The sequence below is a fragment of the Macaca thibetana genome, chromosome 9 (genome assembly GCF_024542745.1).
Source record: "Macaca thibetana thibetana isolate TM-01 chromosome 9, ASM2454274v1, whole genome shotgun sequence".
In the NCBI taxonomy this organism is placed as follows: domain Eukaryota; kingdom Metazoa; phylum Chordata; class Mammalia; order Primates; family Cercopithecidae; genus Macaca; species Macaca thibetana.
The window spans coordinates 124,031,804-124,058,943 of record NC_065586.1 but is presented as its reverse complement, the minus strand read 5'-3'; the positions used below and the strand labels follow the sequence as shown (position 1 = coordinate 124,058,943).

Sequence of the window (27,140 nt, the reverse complement as noted above, 5' to 3'; positions counted from 1 at the left end):
AGACGGGCGGATCACGAGGTTAGGAGATCGAGACCAGCCTGGCTAACACGGTGAAACCCCGTCTCTACTAAAAAATACAAAAAGTAGCCGGGCGAGGTGGCGGGCGCCTGTAGTCCCAGCTACTTGGGAGGCTGAGGCAGGAGAATGGCCTGAACCTGGGAGGCAGAGCTTGCAGTGAGCCGAGATCTGGCCACTGCACTCCAGCCTGGGTGACAGAGTGAGACTCCATCTCAAAAACAAACAAACAAACAAAAAAACCAGAAAGATCATCTTAAAATACATTAATTTACTCTCCTTCATTAAGCAATTTAAGGACAGAATTTGTATTATCATCAATAACTTGAGAAATGGTTTTGAAAAAGCAGAAGTTATATGTCTAGAAATGAGAAACTATATTTTCTGTTGTTAGTTCACATTCATTTGAACTTTTGCCATATTCAGTTTTGAATATGCTTGGTTCCCCCATTTGTATATCTCCTTTCTTGTCTCTTATTTGTAACTAGTACACATAGCCACAAATACATGTACATGTGCTTATATTAATTCCTATGGTCTCTAATCTGTGAACTCTGGCTTTAAAATATACATGAATGTTGTTGATTCTGCTTTTCAGTCTTCAGTGCCCTGGTTTCCTGAAGGATGTCCTACTATTCAAGTGCTGAACTGAACTTGAACTCCACAATGCTGGTCCTCTGAGGCCGCAGCCCCTGAGTCCAGGTTGTGGGGGGATATTAATGCCTCACAGCCAGCAGCAGCAGAGGAACTTGGGAGATTACCTTGAACATGGAGCATATGGACTCCATAACTTTTCCTTGTGGGCAAACTCAAGAGTGTACCTGGGTGTTCAGGGCCAATGGTCAGCTGTCTTCAGCTTTCATTACAAATGCTCTTAAGAGCTGGGTTTGATTCCTGGGAAAAGCATTGATCAAAAGGGGAGAAATAAGCTGGATTGTACTTCAGAGGCGGCTGTTCGGAACAGACAGGTGGTTTATGGAAGCCAGACTTCAAGGAAATGTTAAACCTAAGTTCGGCCCAAATTCGTTAAGTTAACCTGATTTTGACTGTTGCACTGTGTTCTTTTTTTTCTATTTGTTTTTTGCGTTGCCTGTTTTAATTTCTTCTGTTTCTTTTTCTTTCTTTCTTTCTTTTTTTTTTTGCCATGACACTATAAGCTTGGCCTGGTTTGAGGCTGAGAAGGTTTGTTGTTTCTGAATTAAAAAGAAAACTCTTTCCACGTAGGAAAGAATGTTGTGGGGGCCTCCAAAACTCAGGCTGCCACAATGAACAGACATGCTTCTTACAACACCCACTTCAAAAAGAAATGAGGGTTGTCGCATTCACAGGAACTCCCAACAGCCGGGACATGACGGCCCTGTTTCTGTGAACTTGGAGCCTGCGTGTGCCTGGATCTAGCCATTGGTGCACCTCTCAGCCTCCTCCTTCATTGGAAAGAAGAGTTTTCATGAGCTCAGCTGCTGACATGAAACAAGGCTGGGGGCTGAAGCTGAATGCCGGGAGGCATACTAGCTGGATGGGAAGGGACTGGCACGGGTTCCAGCGAGATACCACAGTCATAAAAACTGGGGAAGCTGCAGGGGCATACATTCTGAAGGGGACTCTCAGGTTGGAGGTTTTATTGTAAGGAATGAGTGATTTGAATCAACTTTAACAGGGCATGTACATAGTATGATTCCAGAAAAATGGGGGCACCACTGCCTTCTTTCCCACCCTCCTTACTGATGTGCAACATGCAAACACCCATGTCCCAAACCCTCTCTTCGGTGTTTATTTCTATGGTGGAAAGAGTGATTTTGACAGGGCAGGTTTTGAGATCTTCCTTGTAACCTACTGTTGCATGAATGGGCGTCTTTAGCCCTTTAAACTGCCTTTGGTGAAACATAGGTAAAGTTACGTGTTGCCAAGCAACGGAAGTTTCCGACATTGTATGTCCTTCTTAGAGAAGCTCTCTCCCTTCCAAATAATTAGACATCAGTCACTGCTCCACGTCCACACTGGGAATAACACAGGAGACTCAACATCATCCTGAAATGAAAAGTGAATCACACTGATTCCTGGCAACAAGATGTCCATGACATGAATTTTCCCTTAGAAACTAGGCTCTTTAAGACCAAGGCTGGCATCTAAGACAGGAGCATGTGGGCTAGATGGCTTGCTGAACCCTTAAAGAAAGCCCCCCTCCATTTCACGCTAATGCACATTTTATAAATAGAGGTCAAATTCATTTAGCTCAAGGTGGTCTGGAATATTTCACACGCATGTGTGTGTGTGCGCGTGCACGCTCGTGTAGAGTTGGTATAAACATGGACAGAATGGTAAATGAGGCACCTAAGAATGATTAGTTTGTGGCCTGGCAATCTTCCTCTGACACTCAGCAAATTCATCATAACTGCAAGCAATGCTTGCTTTAGCCATCTTGCTATCGCATCCAGAAGAATTAATCAAATGTTGCAGCATCGTTAGAAAACAGGTTTTCATATAGGTGTTTATAACAGCTTATTGCATGATGGTGCTGATGAAATCACAGAACGGCTTGGATGCTGTCCAATTCTAAACCCCACCGTCAGGGTCTGGACAGTCAGCTAAGCCTCAGCTGCGTAATTTTGCTATTCTGGCTCTGCAGATCCAGATCTCACTCCTCCTCCTAGCTTGCCTTGGCTTCTGGATACGTTACTGTTAGTAAGAAGCAAAGCACATAACCATCTCCAGGGAAGCGGATGGAAGAAAACCAAGAGGACCAGGTAGAATGGGCCACTTGACCCTTGAGCCACCTCCCACTATGAGGAACCAGGTGGGTCAGCTTATCTCACAAGCGGACATGGTGCGTTCATAATTCCCTCATCCTCAGAACTCACTGGGAGACACACTTTGGGTTCCCCTCTCTGAGAACAAAGATGTGTGGATCTGTGAAGCCTGAGTTTGAATGCTGGGGCCTCCTGGCTCTCAGGAGTGTGGGGGTTGAGCCTCTCTTGCCAGCTGCTGCCCCTCTGCCCTGATGGAATAGACACCACCGTGGGACGGGGCTGAGGTCAGATTTACTCTTTTTGGTGGGCGACACCTACGGGTTTATCGACCAGGAAGGCCTCACCTTAGAACGCATCTCCCAGTGACTGGTTCAAAACCATATCCCTTTCAAGACAGAAGTTCCATGCTAGTAGGTGGCTTGGATTGGTGGGCACATCCCTTAGCTCTTAGGAATCCTAGGGAAGGGGGACTGGGGAGAGAACTGGTATCAGAAACCCAAAGTGAACTGAAATGTGCAGTCTTGGCCCAGTTTGGGGCCAGTGCAGACCTGGAATGAGGCTCTCCCCTGTGTTCCAGCAGGGAGTCAGGAGGACTAACAGCCCCTGGGACATCGGGCTGCACGGCCACAAAATAAAACAAAACAAATGTGGCCACATCAGTGAAAGAAATCACTGAAGCTAGTCTGGTGTTGGACAGAGAAAAATCACTGAAAATTGACTGAGACACTTGGAGGTGTTAGTTGACTTATTTATTTATTTATTTATTTATTAATTTATTTCTTTATTTTTTGAGACAGAGTCTCGCTCTGTCTCCCAGGCTGGAGTGCAGTGGTGTGATCTCCGCTCACTGGAAGCTCCGCCTCCTGGGTTCACGCTGTTCTCCTGCCTCAGCCTCCTGAGTAGCTGGGACTACAGGCGCGCACCACCACGCCTGGCTAATTTTTTTGTATTTTTAGTAGAGACGGGTTTCACCGTGTTAGCCAAGATGGTCTCTATCTCCTGACTTCATGATCCATCCGCCTCGACCTCCCAAACTGCTGGTATTACAGGCGTGAGCCACCGGATTTCATTTATTTATTTATATCCAGCTTGCTTCTAAAAGGATATAAAGTCATGTAAGGACTATTCATTCATGCACCTAAAATTCACTGGGTGCCTCTCTCATGCCAGCACTTGTGCGAGGGGACAGAGGGATGGGATCCCCATTCTATGGGGCCTGCGTTCTTGCGGGTGAGAGAATGGGTAAATACCACAGTTCCAAATACTGGTAAGCGCTTTAATGACAACATAAAGTAAATCGGGGGTACAGAAAGTAACTTGGGGCTGGAAGTCAGACAGGTAGCCTCAGATGGGGTGGGCAGGGAAGGCTTTTCCAGAAACTAATGATGGACTCAGAGAAGAGAGCTCTGGCTGTGCTCCCCCTGGAAAAGAAAACCCTTCACCAGTCACCACGGGGTGGACGCTGCAGGACTCTGTCCCTCACTTCTCGTACTCAGGGTGGGCTTTGGGGACGCGAGAGCAGAGCAGTGCTCAGGCCCTCACTCAGAAGAGAGTCCCTCGTGCTTAGGGCTTAATGCTCTGTAACTGCTACCTTCACCTGTCATAAGAATTTTCTCTCCGAACTTGTGTTTTGTGAGGGAACTCTGGTGGGGCAATGGGACATGTGCCGGGGTATGGCCCCTCACCTCACACCTGGCCCACCTCCTACCCCCGCCCCGCTGGGTTCTTGACTGTCCACTTCCTGCCCCGGCCAGCAACTGAGACTCCCCCGACTCCTCAACAGGGAGGATGGGGGCTGGATGGACGCCCTCTACCTGCCCAGCTGAAGGCAGTGAGAGTATCCTAGTGCCTGGGGGAATGTGACATTAAATAAAAGGTAAAACACACACACACACCCACACACACACACATACACACAGCACTATGAAAGGTCCAGAGAGAGAACACGAAGAAAGTAAAAAGCTTTTTTTCCTGCCTTTTGAACGAGTGACCCCGGGTTTTAAGTAGCCAGCCCTGTTTGTGCTAAGTGCTGCCCCAGGCTCTGTGAAGAACGCGAAGATAGAACTGTCTTCTCCCTACTCCCCCGTCCTCCACGCCTGTCCACTCATTCACACATCCATCAGCAACGCAGGTTCCTGAGACCCGACGCACAATGTACGCTGGGTAAGCCCTGGGGATCCCAGGACAATGGGCTCCCTCGCCCCCTCCAGGAGCTGAGACCCGGGCCCCCCACCCCCATCTGTGACACTCAGGCATGGCTTCCACATCAGCTGTTTTCTGTCCCTCTGCGGTGGCCCCACCACACATTAGCTTCATGTATGCATCACACATCATATAAATTATGGATACAGTAGAAAATGGAAGTTAGAGAAAGCATGCACTCTCTGATCACTCAGAACTCTTAGGCCATTCTCTGAACTTGACTTTTCATTTCTCAAGATTAGTAGTTCATTTCCTTTTAACCACGTCCTCGAAGAAAATCCTTTCCTGGGGATTTAAGAAACTTAGAGAAGGATCCCCCAGGTTGCTGTGACACCCCTGATGTAGTTCTCTGTCTTTCATAGACCTGAATATGCAATTTCAGTGAGTCTATTTCCTCAACCCTCTGCTCATTTTCAATCAGGACCCTAGATTCTGTGCCCAGGGGCAACTTCAAACTTTTTCAAATGTCCCAGGCACACTGTGATACAAACAGCAGACACATTAAAAAATGCACTACAGCCTCACTGAAATAAAACAATTATTTTTTTTTAGCTTTATGATGAATTTCAGAAAGGGGCTACCTGTTCTGGAGAAAAATGAAGACTCCCACTTACACGGTTATTACAAATGCCTGGGCACGTACTTGGCTTTCTGACCACGTATTTGGGTTTCTGAAGAGGTATTTGGATTTGTTGCATGGTATTTAGTTTTCTGACTGGGGACTTGGATTCTAACCAGGTATTTGGGCTCCTGATGCTGTGTTTGGATTTTAGACCTGGTACCTAGGTTTCTAGAGCAGGTGTGTGGCTTTCTGATGCAAGTGCATCAGCAAAAGGAGTGGCTCCAGGCCTGCGGTCTGGCTCTGAGGGTACCCGGGTGTTTTCCTGAGTGCCCCTAGGCCCAGGAGCACTGGCGAGCAGCTGCCCTGCACAGGGGGCCTCCTCTCCAGGGAAGCTCAGCTTCAGGAAGCCCTGAGCCAAGGCCCAAGATGCTGGGATAAGAGCAGATCGTCCCCTAAGGAAAGCGACCCCCAGCTGCCACCCCTTGTATTTTCAGTGTTCTTTGAATTTTGTGCTAGAACTTTTCAGTTTCTTCTGAGGGCCCAACCTGGATGGCAAGAACCCTAGAGCCTTGCAGAGGTGGCTCCACTGGGCGGCTAGGGAGATGGATGTCCTTAGAAGAGGGGTGACCTGCTGACCCCCACGTGGCTGCTTAGCACAGACACTCGGCACCTGAGCCTCGCAGGCCCCACCTCTGCTCCTTTTCTGGTCATGTTGTTTTCCCCACAACTGACTCCCAAATGCTCCACCTGCCCCTCCAGCCTCCCTGTCTTACCCCTCTGATTTGCACCCCTCCTGCTGCCTCCTTGCTGGCCGTGTTTCCCATCCTCTAGGTTCTTGGGTTCTACTGGGTAAAATCTGATCCTGGGGGCCCTGAGGTGCTGGGCACAGGGATGAGCTTCAACTGCTCACCCGGTGGGCTCACTGGTCTGTGCTCAGGTCAGGCAGGAGGGACTCACTGTAAAGATGGGGCGGCCTGTGCTTCAGAGTCATCCTGAAGGAGTGGTGTTGAGGGGCCCAGGAGAGGGAATAGTTTGGTAAGGGGTGGGGCCCAAGGCAGGAGCTAAATAGCTCTGGTGGCCACAAGTACCTCTGGTGCTATTTTAATAAAAATTATGGATCAGAAAGGATTGCCAGACCCCTGCTGGATGGGCAGAGGCCAGTTGGAGTAATCAGAGTGGACAGGCGTGAGACACTGCGAACACTGTGGGGAAATGCACGATATTACCAGGCTTCCCATTAGGAAACCTGCCACGTGACTTCCCAAATGGATTGGATTTGTACTACCCTCAAAAAATGTTTCAAAAAATTGCACAACTTTGGAAAATAGTCTTATAGAAAGAAATGTTTTTGAAAGCTGAATGAGACAGGCTCCTTTTCTAGAGCATTCCAGTCATGATGGCGTCATGATTGCCATGTCTTAAGAGCCTAGGTCAGGTTAAATGCCTTCTTTTAAGTGATATTAACATGTCTCCTTGTCTCAAACACTGCGAACCACATTACTCAGTTGATATCAAAAAGAATTTTTTAAAGGAAACATGACTTAATTCTCAGCTCAGCAGGCGGAAAACATACAGCCATGAGTGGTGAATCACTCATTAAAAATTAAGTCAATCCACCCACAACGGGAAACAGCATAACAGAACGTCGGTGTTGGCTTCAGATTGGAAGGAAGCCAAAAACAGGTTTTGAAAACAGTGATGCCTTTGAATTCGATCTTGCTCAAATAGTGCACTTTTGGGATTTCTAACTTCATCCCAGTGACATCCACTTTCCAGTGTCTTCTGTTGAGAACTCCCCTAAGAGGGGAGCAGAGTGGTATCGAGGGTTTCCATGGTTTCTGACGAGATGAAGTGGTTCACCTTCCCAGTGAATCACTTCTAGTAACATAAACCATCACACGGCCCCCGGAACCATTTGCCAGAACGGCCCTCAGAACAGTGGGAAAAATACCTTTGTTTTATTAACTAACATTTCTGTTTGAGTTTTAAAATCAAAGCCCACGGATTCTCAGCTTTTCCTTCCTGAATATAAGCAATATTATAAAAAGAAAATGACCATATTTCAAATAAAAATTTTCCATTAATAAAATGTGTTTCAAAAAAATGTTCTCGCTTCTTTTGGAGAGCAGTGAGAGAGGAAAAACAAATGAGGGAGGCAGGAGGAGCAAGCCCCCCAGGCCAGTGCTGCTTTCTCATAGGAAGATGACAAAACATTCACCCCAAAACATTCAGACCTCATCCTGCAAGACAAGGAGATGAGTGCGGCTGGTCCCAGTCATGGCTGACACCTGCAGTAGTTACTTTCTGGGGATTTCTGTTGCTAACTCCAAATCCAGACCAGCACCACCCTAGAGCATAGAACTCTAGGTCTTGAAGATGTCTTTAAACAATTCTCACCCAGCCCTTTATGTTTTAGACCAAGAAGGTGGGACTTAGAGTAATGAAGTGACAAGTCTAAGTAATTCAACTTTCTTCTTCTTCTTCTTTTTTTTTTGAGATGGAGTCATGCTCTGTTGCCCAGGCTGGAGTGCAATGGTGCAGTCTTGGCTCACTGCAACCTCCGCCTTCTGGGTTCAAGCGATTCTCCTGCCTTCAAGCGATTCTCCTGCCTCTGCCTCCTGAGTAGCTGCGATTACAGGCACGTGCCACCTTGCCAGCCTAATTTTTGTATTTTTATTGGACATGGGGTTTCACTATACTGGCCAGGCTGGTCTCGGACTCCTGACCTCAAGTGATCCAACCACCTCAGCCTCCCAAAGTGCTGGGATTACAGGAGTAATTTGACTTTCTAGAACTAAAATCTTTCTAATCAATCATTTTGCTAGGCTCCTGGGCAAAACACACATTTATACTTAGTAGAGAAAGGACTCAAATATTGGCTGTCTAAGAAATATTTCCTGAAATTAGAACTGGAATCAACCACTTCATTTTTCAAGATCTTGCACAATCATGAGCTTGCAAGAGATACCTGATAAACCCTGATAAACCCTCAGTGAGCGAACGAACGAATTATTGGCTGTGCGGAAAGGAAACGTGCCAAGTATGTGAAAAGAGATTAGAAAGCTGCATTTGGTCAGCAGATAACATGCAGAAATAATTGGGAACTCTGGCCAAGATCAACTCAAGTGATCATAAAACTGTTCCAAAATATAATTATCAACCAGCAAACCGTTTGCAGAATCCACAGGATATGCTCTTATTTGTTAATGTTCTCTGTCACTTGCATAACTGTCAAATCATGTTTTTCATAATGGAAAAGTTTTTCTTTTGGCAGGTCTGAACTTCACCTTTGGTGGTGGTAATGAGAGCTGACTGTTTTTTCAGTTGGAGAGGAGCACCGTTTCCGTCTGAGGGAGCACTGCAGGGGACTGGCGCTTCCTTTCCACTGTCCTACAACTCACTTATCCAGCCTGCTTGGGTCTCTGTTTTCCCCTCTTTAAGGGAGAGGTGACGAGGCACGCCTGGACGGCTGCCTCCTCGTGTTTAGGGGACCCACATGAAATCATGAATTTGAGCTTGCTTTGTAAATAAGTGCTCTCTATGTATGTGCCTTATCAGAAATGCAATTTCTGTTTAAGCATAAGGCACATAAGTTATCTGGAAAAACAGGAAATGGAGCAAATCCTGTTTTTCTAAATAATAATTTCCACAAACATGATATTTTAAAAAATTCATTTCTCAGCAGCAACATGGTAACATGATAGCTTTAAATACATAATATGTATATGTAAAATACAATATATATAGCTTTAAGAAGCTATCTATAGGTATATGTTATAGCACTTGAACATGAAATCTGCACCATTTCTGACAGCAGATGAATCTTGGTAGAGTTTTTTGAAATCAGTTAAATACTATCAACATATTTTTTAAAGTTGGTAGAACTGAATCAGCCCTCATCATAAAATAAACACAAATCCAGTTTTTGTTTTTTTGCTTATGCTTATTTCTATTCAAAACAAGGAGAAAAGCTACTCAGAAAATCTATTGTATGACATGTTTTTGTTCAGTAGTTCCACACAGATCCTTCCTTTCTTAACATTTTAAATAATTTTTACCAAACTCTGCAACATAATAAGCAGTTTTAAAAAAATGTTATTGTAGATTCCAGAGTATGCGTGCAGGTTTGTTATGTGGGTACATCGCATAATGCTGGGCTTTGGGCTTCTATTGAACCCATCACCCCAGTAGTGAACATAGTACCCAATAGATAGTTTTTCAACACTTGCTCTCCTCCCTCCCCCTCCCTTTTGGAGTTCCCCGTGTCTGTTGTTTCCATCTTTATGTTCATGTGTATAAGCAGCTTTAAAAAGTCACCACAGGCCGGGCATGGTGGCTCACGCCTGTAATCCCAGCACTTTGGGAGTCCGAGGTGGGCGGATCACCTGAGGTCAGGAGTTTGAGACCAGCCTGGCCAATATGGCAAAACCCATCTCTACTAAAAACATAAAAATTAGCTGGGCGTGGTGGCAGGCGCCTGTAATCCCAGCTATTCAGGAGGTGGAGGCAGGAGAATCTCTTGAACCCGGGAGGCTGTTTGCAGTGAGCCAAGGTTGTGCCAATGAACTCCAGCCTGAGTGATAGAGGGAGACTCAGTCTCAAAAAAAAAAAAAAAAAAAAAAAAAAAAAAGTCACTGCAAATGGTCATTTTTGAGCACAATGTGATCTTCTTTCCTGTTGTTCAATCCACAGGGGGCCACCCCCAGGGGATGGAGCTGCAGTTGAGGGTGAGTTCATATATCTGGTAGGACTGGTCCACTCACGGCCCTTGCATTTGGCACCAGACCTCATCCTGATGTACCGCCGGGTCTGAGAAATCTCTCTGTAACTCACATACCCAAAAGTGTTTATAAATTTCTTGTCTTCTTTCTCCTAATACGAATGATGCCATCCCTTAGGCAGTTGGCACACATCTGCAACCGACAGTATCATCTGTTTCTGCAGCATGAACTGCACAGGCAGGAAAGCCTTACACACAGAGGACCAGCCCTGTGTCCTCAGGAGCCTGAAGACAAGCTCCTTGAAGACCAGCTCACTGGCCTGCAGACCAGGTCCCTCACGCTTGCTCTGTGTGTCACTTTTAATTAAAATGCCATTTCACAAATCTAGTTGTTAAGAAAAATGAAGAGGGCAGTTTTGATTACAAAGATAGAAAATGTCCAGTTTACAATGGGTGGGATTTTCCTGTGTCATCGAGCCGGCCTATGTCCCCAGCAATTGTTAGGGACTGTTTTTCTAAAAAGGTGAACCTCACCTTGGATTCTTGGCTGTCTGACAACCCACAGGCCCAAACAGACAATGCTTCTGTGCCATCCCCAGGGCACTATTGACCGAGGCGTGGTGGACTGGAAATGGTTTCCTGAAGCATAGATCCCAGATTTCCTGCACAGAGCTGGATAAAGGTAACTAAGAGGCTTGCCAAATTTTCATTTAACGACGCCTTCCTGGTAATATTCTTTAGCCTGATTTTTAGATACTTTAGAAATTATATTAGAAGCAACCATGACATAAAACCAAAGAGAAAAGAAAGGCCCCTCTGAGCTCCCCCGTTACCTCTTGTCTTCCTGGGAAGACGCTGGGAAACCATCCTGGCCTTGGAGAATCCATGTTTCCCTGCCAGCTGAGAAAGGATTTCTAGAAGAATTCCAACTCTGAACTGGGTCTGCTGTGAACACGGTGACGAGACATGAGTTTATATAGGAAATCTGTGTTCCTATTTCCTCTTGGGGAAACTGTGACTGATTAACGCCCAGGCCTTTGCTCTGTGACAAAGGATTACCTACTAGGCTCTTTTAGGAGGCACTTCTTGAAAGAATGCGGAAACTTTCCCGGGGGGAGGGAGGAATGGAAATGGAAATACATGAAGGATTAATCTGTTCGTCATGTCAGATCCAAAGGCATTCTTCCAACTTACTGTCAACTTCTAATTCAGTCACCAGGAGAATAATTTGTCACTGTGGCTCGGATAGAAACCCATGGAATCCATTGGTGCTAATAAAAAACCCAAGTATGTGATGAAGAAGGGAAACAGGAATCACATGTCTCAGAAAGTTTTAATTTTGTATGTGCTCTGCCCACCACGCTTCTCACTTCTTTCTGGGATTCCGAAGGCCGGCCCGGGGCATATAGCTCCTGCCCTGCTGGAAACATCACCCCAGCGGACGCAGCCAGAAGCAAGCTTGGAGTGGTCCCCCTGCCTGTCAGAACCCTGAACTTTATTTTAAAAATAACAGATTTTTTTTTTTCTGTCATGGTAGCCGTTCAAATCAACATCAAGAAACACAAATGAGTCAGAAGAGAAAAAAATCACACTTCTTAAAAGTGACAGAGGAGGAAACAGATTACTAAAGAAGAGCAAGTGAGTGAAGGGAAGCCTAAGTATGTTTTAAAATTGAAACTCACAGTTGCTGAATATTCACACGTTAATTTCGTTTTCTTTTATTCCTTGGGTATTTCCATGAACCAGAGTGAAATCATCAAGTTACAGAATCATTTAATTTTACTTTGTCGTGGATACCCTTAGGTATAACAACATAAGACCTCAAAGAGTCTGGAGAAAATATTTAAACCTTAACGATATGTCTTTTATAAATTCTCAATTCTGAAATTCCATTGCGTTAAATACTATGTGAGAGACCCAGAGAGTTGTAAGCATTCTCCAGTTGAAGGAACTTTGGTCATATTTGATCATTGATATGAACTATGGTGTTATTTTCACAAACCTATTGTTAAAGACAAAGAAAAAGGAAAGGAAAACATGGGAACGGGTGACTCTACTCAAGAGACCCCTACTAATCCAGCTTAACAGGAAAAAGGACTTGACTCATTTTTTTGGATATTTTATTTATTTATTTATTTATTTATTTATTTATTTATTTTGAGACAAGTCTTGCTCTTTCACCCAGGTTGGAGTGCAGTGGTGTGATCTTGGCTCACTGCAAGCTCCACCTCCCAGGTTTAAGCAATTCTCATGCCTCAGCCTCTCAAGTAGCAGGTGCCCGCCACCATGTTCAGTTAATTTTTGTATTTTTAGCAGATACAAAGTTTCACCATGTTGGCCAGGCTGGTCTTGAACTCCTCGGCCTCCCAAAGTGCTGGGATTACAGGTGTGAGCTACTGCGCCCGGCCTAGATGTCAAATATTAATATAGTTTTTTGAAGTGAAAAAGTGGATTACTGCTAGTAAAGGGAACTCCTTTTGATACCCACTATGGTACCAGCATATATGTTACAATCCAGTTCAATATCTTCCTTAAATTTGGAAACAGTTGCCATGATTCTGTGATGACGATCATAATAAGAGTAGCAGTGATAACCACAATTAGTTAGCTTTTATTTATTTTTATTTTTTGAGACAGGGTCTCACACTGTCACTCAGGCTGCAGTGCAGTGGCGCAATCTTGGCTCACTGCAACCTCCACCTCCCAGGCTCAAGCGATACTCCTGCCTCAGCCTCCCAAGTAGCTGGGATTACAAGCACGTGCCACTACCACCCGGCTAATTTTTGTATTTTTAGTAGAGACAGGGTTTTACCATGTTGGACAGGCTGGTCTTGAACTCCTCATCTCAAATGATCCACCTGCCTTGGCCTCCCAAAGTGTTGGGATTACAGGCGTAAGCCACCGCGCCCAGTCCATAGCTAGCTTTTATTAAACGCCTACCTTGGGTCATCTCACTTAAATGTCACATCACTTCCTAGGAAGTGATGGATAGATGAGAGAAATGAAGGCTCGCACAGGCTGATGTGTTCATCCAGCACGTGTGACTAGGCTCCTCTGCAGTCAGCTGGCCAGTGTGGGTGGTGGCTGTGGCACCATCTCCAGCCTTAGGGGGCTTATCCACCCTGCCCAAGGTGGACTATCCTTTTAGTTCTAACTGACTCAAGAGCACTTCTCTGAATCCCACAAGTGAGAAATAAGTTCCCTTCCATTAATAGATATCCTGATGTTCTATACAAGTCTCAAATGCTTAGCAGTGAAAATGCAACGGGCTAATAGATCAGTCTGATATTCTACCTTGGCGGCTGTAATAGTCCGTTTTCATGACGCTGATAAAGACACACCCAAGACTGGGCAATTTTCAAAAGAAAGAGGCCTATTGGACTCACAGTTCCACATGGCTGGGGAGGCCTCACAATCATGGCTGAAGGTGAAAGGTACATCTCACATGGCGCAGACAAGAGAAGAGAATGAGGAAGAAGCGAAAGTGGAAACCCCATAAAAAACCATCAGATCTTGGGAGACTTATTTACTACCAGGAGAACAGTATGGGGGAAACTGCCCCCATGATTCAATTATCTCCCACCAGGTCCCTCCCACAACACAGGGGAATTAGGGGAGTACAATTCAAGATGAGATTTGGGTGGGGACATAGAGCCAAACCATATCAGTGGCCCAGTAGGCAGGTCCCAAAGGAAGGCAGCAGACAAGGCAGCACAGATAGGAGACCCAGGCTTCGAAACCCTTTCCTCGTATCCAGAGAAAGATTTCTGGAATCAGAAGTACCCTTAATCTACGAACTCCGGATCTTCCTGAAGCAGAGCTTTACTTTCCCACTGAAATGGAGGCAGGGCCGGGTGCGGTGGCTCATGCCTGTAATCCCAGCATTTTGGGAGGCTAAGGCGGGCGGATCATCTGAGGTCGGGAGTTTGAGACCAGCCTGACTAACATGGAGAAACCCTGTCTCTACTAAAAACACAAAATTAGCTGGACGTGGTGGTGCTTGCCTGTAATTCCAGCTACTTGGGAGGCTGAGGCAGGAGAATCGCTTGAACTCGGGAAGCAGAGATTGTAGTGAGCCGAGATCATGCCATCGCACTCCAGCCTGGGTAACAAGAGTGAAACTCTGTCTCAAAAAAAAAAAAAAAAAAAAAAAAAAAAAAAAGAAAAGAAAGAAAGAAATGGAGGCAAAGGAAGGATGAGACCAGGAAAAGGGAGGTGCCCCCTGAAGCTGCTCTGGCTGCCAACTACCCATGGTGGATGCAGGGAGGAAAGGAAGTCAGCTCCTGGACACACAGTCAGTGACCCTTGGGCAGGGCACCCACTTCTGAATCTCTTGCCGGGTTTGAGACAATGCCAGGAGGTGGAGGAGCCCTGGAAGCACCTGTCACAGGATCACTCAGCTGCGGGAGCTGCTGACTCATTGATGGGGAGCAGGTCAACTTGCTGGGAAAAATAAGAAATTTTGGAAGTGGCAGAAGGCAAAATGGGGTGCGGAGGGGCCAATACTGAGTGGAGAGACAAGGGGTGCAAAGGTCACACACTTGTAACAAATCATAATCTGAGCCCTATATTTTAAAAGGAGCTGTAGCTGTGGGGTCTGACACTCAAATATTTCATTCTAGCATGGTAGGCGCTCTTGGATTCGATAAAGCACGCAGCTCCAATGCTTTTAAGAAAAGCCACGTTTAATAAGCATTCGAACCAGTATCGACCAGCCAACATCCCTTGTATAGGATTCTGAGGCAATAAGGGATTGCAGATTTCATATAGTTAATCCTCCATCCTGTAAATATGACTCCAGTAACGATCCTTCTCTTTGATCCCACCGCTGACATTTACCCAAGAAGAGTTCCCCATTCAGAATCAACAACGTCTCATAACGATGCAATGGAGAACATGGACAACAAAATTAACTTAGTAGGTGGCAAATGAAGGCATCCCTCTTCTCTAGCTTAATCAATCATTACTTTTATTTAACATTCCTTACCAAGAAAGAAAGAAACAATCTGTACAGTCAAAATGCATTTGATCACACCAAGAATGACCACAAGCATTGATGCCCAGATGGAACAGTGCCACAAAGGGCACCCTGCCTAAAAAAGAGGGCCAACCAGGGCACAATAATTGATCCATTGACCTGAAAATGATTCCAGAATGGAGTCAGTGCCTTTCAAACAAGGCAATACATTTAGGAAATACAGCTTCCCGGTGGCTGGCATCATGGTGCCCGCTGAAAGTAGACACACCCAAAAGTCCACGCGCCACTCGCCCGCACACTGCAGACACTGCGAAAGCTCTTAGATTTTCGTCCTTCGATTTGTTTAGGAAACTTAACAGCATTAAATTGATTAAGTAGACTGCAAAAGGGCTCCGTTGTTTAAAGTTTTCTTTTTCTAAGGACATTAAGGCCATGGAATTTTGCCATTGCCTGGACCCAAAAGGCATAACATTATGCGACACCCTGATACTGCTTTTACTGAGCGTGCAATCCGGAGAAGCTCCTTTTCAGCAGTTTTCTCTAGAGCAGACCAATTTGAGAAGCAGTTACCATCAATGCAATTATGTGCCCCCACGCTCCTGAACAGTGGTCGGATGTGTGCCATTGAGATAAAGCTAGACCCTTCTAAAAGCAACGACAAGTCAGTGAAAGGAAAGGATGTAGAAACTGTGTCCTCAACAATACATTTCAGCAGATCGAGCAGCTGAGCCAAATTTCACACACACACGCACACACACACACACACACACAAATGATGTAACAAAAAGGTGTGATATGAGCCTGTTCAAGCAAGGTAAGGCATAAAATTCAAATATAACACGCTGACCATATGGCCTTCTTTCTCAAGAAGACAATGCTCTTCTAATAATTAAATCCCACATATTATCTTAAGCTAGTTATCTGTACAACAGACATAATTTTTAAAAAGTTTTGTACTCACCAAGGGAACGTGAAGGCTATAGTCTGAAAAAGAAAGAAGAAGAAAAAAAAAACAGTTAGTTTTCTGGTTAACAGGAGTTGGCTGCTAATTCTAACCATTTCCTTCTGCACAGCACTAGTCGACTATCCCATTTTTGCTTCATTGTTCAGGGTCTCCTGGAGATCTCTTTATCTAGTTGATACTTCTTTTGGCTGCAATTATCAGCTTTTAACTATGTCCTACCCCAAACTTTAATATAACCTCTAATGGTCAATTGATGGCATGGTGTAGCCCCCAAGATGCTCTATCAGTCAGCTGCCTCTGCTGTGGCCTACAGGGTTCCCTCCCCTTCAAGTAGTTCCTTTAGCCCATCCTCCCCTCAAAAGAGCCTTTTACAACCTAGTCTGGGGCATCTCCCTTTCCCCAGCTTTCTAGCTTAATCATTATCTAGCCTGACCATTCCTATTAATTAATTAATTTTTCTTTTTGAGACGGAGTCTTGCTGTGTCACCCAGGCTGGAGTGCAATGGGGCGATCTTGGCTCACTGCAGCCTTCACCTCCCAGTTCAAGCGATTCTCCTGCCTCAGCCTCCTGAGTAGCCAGGACTACAGGTATGTGCCACCACACCCGGCTAATTTTTATATTTTTAGTAGAGAAGGGGTTTCACCATGTTGGCCAGGCTGCTCGAACTCCTGGCCTCAAGTGATCTGTTCACCTCGGGCTCCGAGTGCTGGGATTACAGGCATGAGCCTCCATGCCCAGCCTCCCATTAATTTAGCTCTCATGTTATTTAAAAAAAAAACAGTTTTATCGAGATATAATTTTCACACCTTAAAGTTCACTTGTTTAAAGTGTACAGTTCAATGGTTTTTTGTATATTCACCCAACTTGAAACCATCAATATAATCTAATATTAGAACATTTTCATCATTCAAAAAGAAACCCCACACCCAGTATTAGCTCACTAGCTCCCAAGCTCCATCCTCTCCCCAGCCCCTGGCAACACCAATCTTCTTTCTGTCTTTATGGATTGGCTTGTTCTGAATATTTCATATAAATGGACTCACACTATATGTGGCCTTCTGTGACTGGGTTCTTTTACTTATAATAGCATTACGTTTTTGAGACTTATCCCTGTTGTAGCAAGTATCAGTACTTCATTCCTTTTAATGGCTGAATAATATTCCATTGCATGGATATACCAGATTTTCTTGACTCATTCCTCAGTGGATGAACTTAGCTTGCTTGTTCTGTTCTGAGTGGTCAGCATGGCAGCCTCACACTGGGATTATTGATTAGGCTGCTATCTACCTGTGAAAGAGTCCTTGCTCAGTCATCAGTGTATGTCTGCACTGGTGAAGGGTGGAAGCACGTTTTGATTGTCACTGTTTTTAAACAGTGAATTCAGTGCATGATGTTTTCCACTAAAAGAGACTGCTTGCTATCTTAGTCCTGATAAAACTAGACATTTTAAATCAAATCAAATAAAGACTCTACAGCATACAATTAAAAGTTGTTATAAATTGGTATATTTTAAAAAAATATTTAAATGCATATTATTATACATTTAAAAGCTGACCCATGAGGTATGTTTGAAGCCCAAGAAGCAGAAAAAATACTTCTGGTTACTAAGGAATTTTAAGTCTATTTGGGCAAATCTACAGCTCAAATTCTTCTTAATGGAAAAGACTTACTACCTCTCCCCAGTACTGGGAAGAAAGCAAGGATTTGTCCCACTCCTATTTAACATTATCCTGGAAATCACAGCCAATGCAACAAGTTAGGAAAAAGAATTAAAAGACATAAGCACTGAAAAGAAAAAAAATAAAACTTTATTCTCAGATGACATAATAGTCTACAGAGAAAATACCAAAGGATTCAAAAATAGCCACTAGAGCCACTAGAGGCAATATATAAGTTAAGGTCACAAGGTGCAAAGTACTAATACAAAATAAAAAAGATTTATATATACTAACAACAATTATAAATGAAATGTATAAGACAGTCTATATAATACCAAAGTGTCTACTGGGGCAGCTATATAAAACAACTGGGGAAAGTCTGTTGAATAACATATTAAAGCACAGAGGGTTTCCAGGGTGCAGTGGAACCCAGTATAACATACAGCACGATGGCAGGGGATTGAGAGGGAATCGGTTTTTGGGCAATAAATGATTACTTGAGGATCACTGCAGATAGAGGAACTGCTCTTTTGTAGGAATAACTTATTACAAGAGTACATCCTTTCCACTCTCCGAAATGAACCAGAAAAGATGCTAAAAAGAGTGACTCGTGGTGTTTGACTGGAGCCAAGTGAGGAAAGAAGCCAGGAATGGAAGTTATACCTCCAATATCTCAAGAGGATTGATAGAAATGATCAATCTTCCAATGCAATGCTGATTCCTTTTAATGTAAAATAAAACCCAATGCTATGCAGAAGTTTCTGGAGTGGGGCTGCAGATAGCAGCAGCAGGCTTGAGTAAAACCAGACTAAAATCACAAGGGAAAAGACCAATTTTGGTAGTACCTGTTGGCACTTTGTCAATGGTTGCACGATTGACAACCCCAATCAAACACAAATCATAATTTGAAATTAAACTTGGAGCTAACTTTAAAAACTAAGGCAAGAATACACTGAACTCTTGCCTTATTGTGCAGTGGTGCAATCATGGCTCACTACAGTCTCGACCTCCTGGGCTCAAGCGGTCCTCTTGCCTCAGCCTCCGAAGTAGCTGGGACTACAGGTGTGCACTACAACATTCCGCTAATTTTTGTTCTACAAATAGATCATGTATTTTATTGGTTTGTGGCTCACACATGATAGTATGAAACCACAACTATCAGTTTCTTAAAGAATTAGAGCAAAGACCAATCATAATATTCTCTAAAGTAAACCTTTACCAAGTGAAGACTTCCATTAGGCCAATACTGTGACGCCGATGGCTACTGTAGTATTGAGCTACAGGTTTGAAACTGTGAAAGAGGAACATTTAAAAGCTGGGGGTTGGGGAGGTTGGTTCGAGCAGACAGATTCGCGAAGTGGGGTCGGTGAAAAGCTGACACAATGTCCTTCCACTCACTGGAAAGCTTCCTGTTGTTCTCTTGAACGGGTAAGGGGAAGGAGAGATGAGTTTAGATTTATTGGGCTGTGGAGTGCCTTGGGCGCTGCTTGTGGGGTTTCTCCCACATCTAACAACTATCCTAGTAGGTAAGGCAAAACCCACTTTACTGTTTTTAAATTTTTATTTGTTCATTTATTTTTTGAGACGGCGTCTTGCTCCATCACCCAGGCTGGAGTGCAGCAGCGGGATCTTGGCTCACTGCAGCCTCTGCCTCCTGGGTTCAAGTGATTCTCCTGCCTCAGACTCCTGAGTAGCTGGGATTACAGGCACCCACCACCACACCTGGCTAATTTTTGTATATTTACTAGAGATGGAGTTTGGGCATGTTGGCCAGACTGGTTTCCAACTCCTGACCTCAAGTGATCTACCCTCCTCGGCCTCCCAAAGTGCTGGGATTACAGGCATGAGTCACCAAGCCCGGTTGGCGAGAACCACTTTAAAGATGAGGACACTGAGGCTTGGTGAGGCTCTGGACCAGCATCACAGAGTGAGGAGACAGGGCAGCGGCGATGCCTGCCTGGGGCTGCTGAGCCCACTCCTGGCTAGGCCTCCCAGGGGAAGCCATCCTACATTGCAATGTACATTTGTCTGCTTGTTTTATTTTATTTTTTTTTCTTAAATTGAGAGAGGGTCCCACTCTATAGTCCAGGCTGGAGTGCAGTGGCACGATCATATCTCACTGTAGCCTTGACCTCCTGGGCTCAAGCAGTCTTTCTGCCTCAGCCACCCCCCGAGTAGCTGGGACTACAGGCGTGCACCACCATGTCCCACTAATTTTGTAGTTTTTGTAGAGACAAGGTCTCCTGATGTTGCCCAGACTGGTCTCGAACTCCTGGGCTCAAATGACCTGGCCACCTTGACCTCCCAAAGTGCTGGCATTAGAGGCATGAGCCACTATACCCAGTCTTGTCTGCTTGTTTTGTTTGTTTGTTTGTTTGTTTGCTATATCTCCTTCCTCCCAGTGAAGCTATAATTCCTTTAGTGTAGGAATGGTGTAGGAAAGGCATTCTGCAGATGGCAATAATGATACTGGATTATTCCTCAAAATCCTTTCCAGTCCTAGAGAGTGCTTCATTAAGTTCTCTGCTCCAGAAAGGAAAGCCCTGGGATGGCCATATATTTACTGTGGGAGAAGTGGGTCTTTGGAAGTAGCCTGGCCCACAGAGGCCTGGACCAGCCTGGTCACAGAATTGGAGCTTTGGCTGGTGAGTCCCTGGAGCTCACAGCTGCAGCCACTCTGCTTCCACGGAACAGAGGCAGGGAGGAAGCCCGACAAGGCCCTGGGAAAAAGGCAGTGTGACAACATTGGAACAGGGGAAATCCGCCCTTAGGAAGGGGGGCAGGGGCAGGCAAGGTCAGGCCGGTGAGGGCGCCCACAGGAAGCGGCCGGGCTGCTGGGTTGGGTCCCGATTACTCACAAGATATGGAAAGACCGAGCGACGTTATTGTGCATCCTAACCTTGCAAAGAAGAAAACAAAACTACAGAGTTTAGAATCAGTCCCTTGGAACTATTCCATTTAAGGGAAACATTCAAATTACTTCTGAAATGAACAGAACTGGCCAATCTTTCCAAACTCAGACAAAAGGAAAATGCCTTTTATACACACCCTTGGCCTAAAGCGCCATAAGCATTCAAGTGGGCAGAATGTAGGTTGCTGAAGTGGCTTGCGTAGCATGTGTATCTCCAAGCTACTCTTTTAAATGAGTAGCAACCTGCAAGAATTTTTTGGAAGTGCATTTACATTTTATTTTAACATGTTTACCTACACGTTTCTACGTGTATATCTAAAATGTGAACTTTTCATGATGTATTACAATTTTATAAAGAAAGGATACAAGAATAAAACTCCACTTCATGCCGTTAAATGCCAGTGATATTGACCTTGAAGCAGTCTTACTGTGAATGACCAGCCCCCGGAGCCAAGTTCCTCAATCCTGGCTGCCTTCTCTTGGACTCCAGTTTTTCCCCAAAGACACTGAATTGTCCTGATCAATTAGAACACTGGGGTAGCAAGAACTGTCATTCACCCTCAATCACAGTAACACTCAAGCACCACGACCATTACTTTAGATGGACTGGTAAAAGAGCAGGATCATTACTCCAAATAAAATAATAACAGAGACCTCATCACTTAAATGAAGTGCAGTGGGAATGGACGGAACTGCAGCCACGGGCCCTGTGGCTGTCTCTGCATTCTAGCAGACAACTACATTCTGCTTCCAGTGGGTAATTCAAATGATGGAAGAATGCAAAACGTTTCTGAATCATCTAGGCTTCAGATTCGCACTGACGTCATACTCACAGCTTCCTTGTTTACCTTCCAGGCAACAGTAAAGCTGTTAATGTCTATATTTTCTAATGCATGAAAGACAGGACAGAAGGAGCTACTGAACTCGGGGGAGGAAGCCCTCCCTGAAATGAAGAAGTTTAGTAGAATCTGATCCTGCCTACCCCACAGCCTCAAACCACCTTGAAAAGGAGATGAAATCTTTAAAACAATGTTGCTAAGGCTGGGGAAAAAAAAGATCCATTTTTCTCAACCATCCTTTTTGCCAGTCTATGACAGACGAGCAGGACTTCTAAATATTTGGCAACTTTTAGAAATTATTCATGGGCAGCTGCTCAGCACAGATCCACGTGCATCTCTGCCTGCCTCTCAAGCTCCCTCCTCCCCCGACCAAGGCACATACTCTCTAATTACTCCACGGTTGAGGCACCCTCTTTGGATTAGGAAACATGCAAATTAGAAAGCCAGACAAATCCTTCTTTGCAAGTACAAGTGTCTGCTGGTTTCCATACTGCCTCGTCTGTCTATGCCATTATTATCAGCATCAAATTTGGAAACATGGCAATTTGATTCCGGGCTCCCTTCCGAGGTGTAGGGGTGCCCTCCAAGCCCCAGACGGGAGAGCTAGGGATTTGTCCACCTCTTGGCGCTGGGCATGGACACTTCTCAGATAGTGACAGTCACGGTCGTGTTTTTTTAAAAAAATCTTTGCCCAGTGAGTAGCTTCTTGGCAGGGGCTCTAGTGTTTGAGGACAGGGATGGATGGTGTTAACAGCCACCAAGAGAAGACCCTTGCAGAAGAAACAGTCACTGTAAGGACAGGAACTTCATGCCAGACTCCCCGCTAAGCACCCAACAGGGATCACTGCATCCTCTCAATACTCACATGGGGAGTTTGTTATTAGACCCACTTGGCAGAGGGGAAACTGAGGCTCAGAGACATAGGGTAGCTTGCCACAAGGACTCCCCACACTGGGCAGTGCAGTGGGACTCCGGAGGAGCAGTCCTCGACAACGAGGCCTGTTTTACTCCCCTCTACCTCCCTCGCTCCTCCAATTGGGCTCAGACTCTGAAATGTACTCAGGACAGGCTTGCTGGGCGCCTGACGCTCATGGTAACTGAGCACGCCAAAGATGTTTTTCTTGAGCTAATGCCTGTTCAGTGAGCCCCAGAGAAAATGATCTCTAATACTCAGACATGTTAAATCAGTGTTTGCAGGTTTTCTTTTTCAGAGTGCCGATTGGAAACACACCTGACTTTCACCAGGTGACCCCAGGTCTGCGATGAGGCTAAGCACATGTGTGAAGGGCCTAGTTGGTGATGATCTTGACACTCGGCTGTCCACGGTAACCTGTGGCCAGAGGCCAGGGCAAAGCAATGCTCACTAAGGCACAATGGATGAGCTCTGGCATTAAATAATTATTCAGAAAGATCATTTTATGATGAAATAATGATAATAATTGTTCACAAATAAGGGAAATAGCACGTTTGCTGATGAGATTGGCATGGATGAGAAGAGTAGCGTGTGTTGGTAAACAGCCCTCTGGATTGCTTAACAGGTTTGGAAGCTCCCAGGAAGAGCATCAAGTCAGGCAGACACCACGGTGATCCACCTTCCAGAGGCCGCTCACTCACACAACCGTGTCTCACAGGCTCCAACACGGCACAGTCCCCCTGCTTCCCGCATGCTGCTCCCTGCCCCACAAAGCCTGTCTCACCCAAACCCACTAGATGCCACGTGATCCAGTAGGTCAAGTGCTACTCGCTCCTCGACGTCTTTTCAGAGCCCTCTGGGCCACCCTGGTTGTATCCCTCCTGGTGCCCAGCTGTTCCCTGCCCGCCCCTTCCATCTTTCTGTGTCTTCACAGCATCTCCAAAACAACACAGTACAGTAGGACTCTGGATTAACATTAAGGATGTTTGCTGCCATTTCAGCTGCGCTATGAGGTGGACAGGTATGTTCCACACTTTACAGATGATGAAGGCAGGTGCAGACCCACCCCCAAAGACAGAGCATCCATGGCTAATTTGCTGGTTTCTGAATAGAAACCCTGTTATCTCTGACTTGAACATCTTCAGTATATGAAAAGTTCTGTGCGTGTACCAGAAACTCGTAAAATACTAGTTGAATGAGTACATCAATATGCTAAACCGGCCATTTAACATTAGTGAGCATCTACTAGGTGCTAGTTCTGTGCCAATTGCTTAGGATTTAGAGATTAAAAACATACAAGGACAGAACCCCAAACTCCTTACCCTAAAAGAAGTCCGGAGGACAGGCTTATAAACAGATTATTGAAATGCAGGGGTGAGCAGTGCTAGGTCGTGGCAAGCCCAGCAGCCATGAAAGACAGAAGCAGAACATTTACCTGTGTTTGGCCAAAGTTAGGGCATCTTTCTCAAGAAGAAAATTCCCAGGAAGAACACATGAACAAAAGCAAGGAAGCCAGAGAGTGTATGGAACATTCTAGAAACGGCAAATAAGTTGGAGCCTGGCTTTGACCTTGGAACAAGTCACTTAATGGTTTTTTTTTTTTTTTTTTTTTTTTTTTTTTTTTTTTTTTTTTTTTTTTGAGACGGAGTCTCGCTCTGTCGCCCAGCCCAGGCTGGAGTGCAGTGGCGCGATCTCGGCTCACTGAGCCTAAGTTTCTTCATCTGCGAAATGGAGCCCACAACCGCGCCCGGCTAATTTTTTGTAATATTTTTCACCGTGGTCTGGGTTAGTAAAGGAGGTAAGAGCCTAAGTTTCTTCATCTGCGAAATGGAGATAATAATATTTACCTGCTGGGTTAGTAAAGGAGGTAAGGACCCGAAACCGAACTCAGTATAAGGCCTGGACCAATAAATCACTACTGTTAGCCTGGGATGTGAGGTGGGCAGATCCCGGAATGCTGCAGAGACCTTTGGCTTTGGGCTGAAGCCACAAGGGGGCTGCAGAAGTCTGCAAGCCTGGGCGTTCCCATTCTGCTCTCTGCAGAGAAGGTCACTGTGATGGCTGCAGAGAAGAAGAAGGGACAGGACCAGGCTTGGTGTGGACTGCAGATTCCTGACTAATGAGGCCACACCTGTGGTCCAGGTGCAGGATGAAAAGGTGTTCTCAAGGGCAGTGGTGGGCGGCCAGGGGTGGGGGCAGCTATTTAATGATAGAGGAGGCAGAGCTCACAAGCTTTGGAGGCATGTGAGAAGTGGGGAAAGGGAAGGAAGCTAAGGGTGACTGTGGGCTTGGCTTGGGGGCCTGGGTGAAGTGTTACCATTGACAGCAGAGCTATCAGGAAGTGGTGCATCCTTCACAGGCACGCATAGGACATTACCAAGACTAAGAAAATATATTAGCATGAGAAAAGGGGAGACCGATCCTGAAAACAGATCAATTTTTTTTTCAGTAATATGGTACTCAGACCAGAGATGTTTGTTAGATATTCCTTAGGAAGATTCTGAAAATTAGGAAAGCTGATGAATGAAAAATCTGCCAATCAACTAGCCACTTTGCTGAAACATTTGCAAATATTCTTGGTTTAATGATCCTCCACCCCACAATAACTGCCTGACCGGAACCATTTAAACTAGTTCATAAATAAGAATCCCTGTAAAATGCACAAAAAAGAGGCGAGCTTTAAAACAAACCAGAGATAACAGAGAAGATTCTGGGTATCTGTTATATCATCTCAAAGAGGAAAAGCTACACGTCTCCATTTAAAATAGAGCTCATAATAAAAGGTAAGCTGTCAGGGAATTCACAAATCACTGTGCTCCTAACAGAAATGTGTCTAGGCTTGATACGCATTGCTGAGGACAAGCACCTATTTTTCCCCACCACTGAAAAAGTTCTGTGAACCAGTAATGAATCCCTCCTCCACATAAAAGAACACTGCAGTATTCATTTAGAAACAAAAACAGCATTATAACAAAAATATGCAGCGCTCCATTCTGGAACAATATACTGCAACAAAAGTGTAATGTTTGACAGGCATTTTGTTTTGTCTACCTATAAAGGTCAGCTCTCCTCTTCCACTGCTAAGCAGTGTATCCGTCATTCTCAAGGAAAATTATTTTATTTCTTTACAACTCAAGGAATCATCCCAAAGTGTATGTGCTCAAGACGCTGCACCGCACAGCCAGACGGTCCCAGGCCTCTGTGTGATGTGGGGACATTAGAGGCCGGTGGTAGAGGGGGCTGATGTGTGTCTGCTCATACCTGCAGAACCCCAGGCCACCCACCTGCCACCTGCATGGCTGCTGGTCTCTCCTATAATCCATAGTCCGAGGGAGGGAGAAGCAGCAGCATGTGCTCTCCAGCCAGATCCCTGCCCACTGGTGACCTTGGGCAGCCCTTCTACCTCTCTGTGATTCAACGGCCACTACACATGAGGTCACTGATACTTACTGATGATCCACAGCATCATGGTAATGATCCAGTGAGAGAGCGTTGGGTGGACGAGCTTGGAAACAGTGGAGGGTAAGGCCCAGGTAAGGACAGAAAGGCTGCTGTTCGCACCCTGGGGTTGGCCGTGGGTGGGGTCACATGCCCAATGGTCAGAATAGCACCACCTTGCTACCTAATAATCACATTTATGGGGACAAATGGTCCTTGGAGCACAGTGCTAGACACTGTACATACAGGATCCTGTCTGATCCTCACGGCCACCCTGAAGTAACATAGTAACATGCATGAAGTCACGTGGTCAACAAGAGGTTGAGCCAGAAATCAAATCCAGCCAGATCTGACTCCAAATCCCACGTTCTGTGCCATTGGGCAACAATGTCCTCAACATTAGGAAAACCCTGGGCCCTTGGTGCCTGGGCCAGGTATCGCTTCCTGGGAGATAAGCTGTGTGTGGAGGAGCAGTCCCCAGGCAGCGGTCAGGGGAAGTGGTCACTGCCCAGCAGACCACAGACAGGACACTGACGAGGATTCCTCCTCCCCCGTGTTACCCTCATGATCAGGCAGCACCACGGCTTCAAAGCACACAGTTTATAGGATGTGCCCCTGCCTAGGATGCTGAAATACCATCTTCCCACACAGCCCCAAACTCATCTAAAAGTCACACGCAAATTGAAAAAAAGTTTCTGCTGGGCTTCTGTAAACTAGGCTGGGTCTCTGAAAAGGTAAAAGCTCTGAAAGTTGAATTTAGGAAAACTTCCTGAAGTTCAATGCTGCAGCTGAATCTGCCAGGAAGTCTGAGGTCTGAAAGGAAAGCTCTCCCGGCGCCCCTGGCCATCCCAGCAGGAACCTCTGACCGGCCTGAGTGAGCCACCCACATGGCTGGCCGGGCTCTGTAGCCAATGGAGAGTTGAGAGTCTCCTTCTAGAGCTGCCAAGATTCTAATAAACCTCATTCCGTTTACGCTAAACTGCAAATTGCGCATGCTGGAGACCTTCCCCCGGAACTGCCTTGTGAGGGACAAGCGCTCACTGCAGGCCAGGATGGGCACACATCTGACCCTCCTTACCCCAGTGCTCATTCTCTAAAGGAACTGGAATGCGCTAGTACCTGCGAGGACAGCAAGGCCGGGGCACCATGCACAGGGCTCTCACCGAGTGAAAACACTGGGCAGGCTTCATCT

At 45.5% G+C, this 27,140-nt stretch overlaps 2 protein-coding genes across 6 annotated transcripts in view; both read right to left on the bottom strand.

Moving 5' to 3' along the window:
* LOC126962584 (peptidyl-prolyl cis-trans isomerase A-like) overlaps positions 1 to 27,140 on the bottom strand; it is an 890,552-nt gene that overhangs the window by 326,812 nt on the left and 536,600 nt on the right. The gene's annotated exons all lie outside the window — the stretch shown is intronic.
* The window catches only part of PTPRE (protein tyrosine phosphatase receptor type E), a 181,461-nt gene that overhangs the window by 88,492 nt on the left and 65,829 nt on the right, over positions 1 to 27,140 (bottom strand). For all 4 annotated transcript variants that reach the window (XM_050803735.1, XM_050803736.1, XM_050803732.1 and 1 more), the window contains exon 2: positions 16,186 to 16,208. The gene's annotated coding sequence lies outside the window, so the exon portion shown is untranslated. The remainder of the gene's footprint in view (positions 1 to 16,185; positions 16,209 to 27,140) is intronic.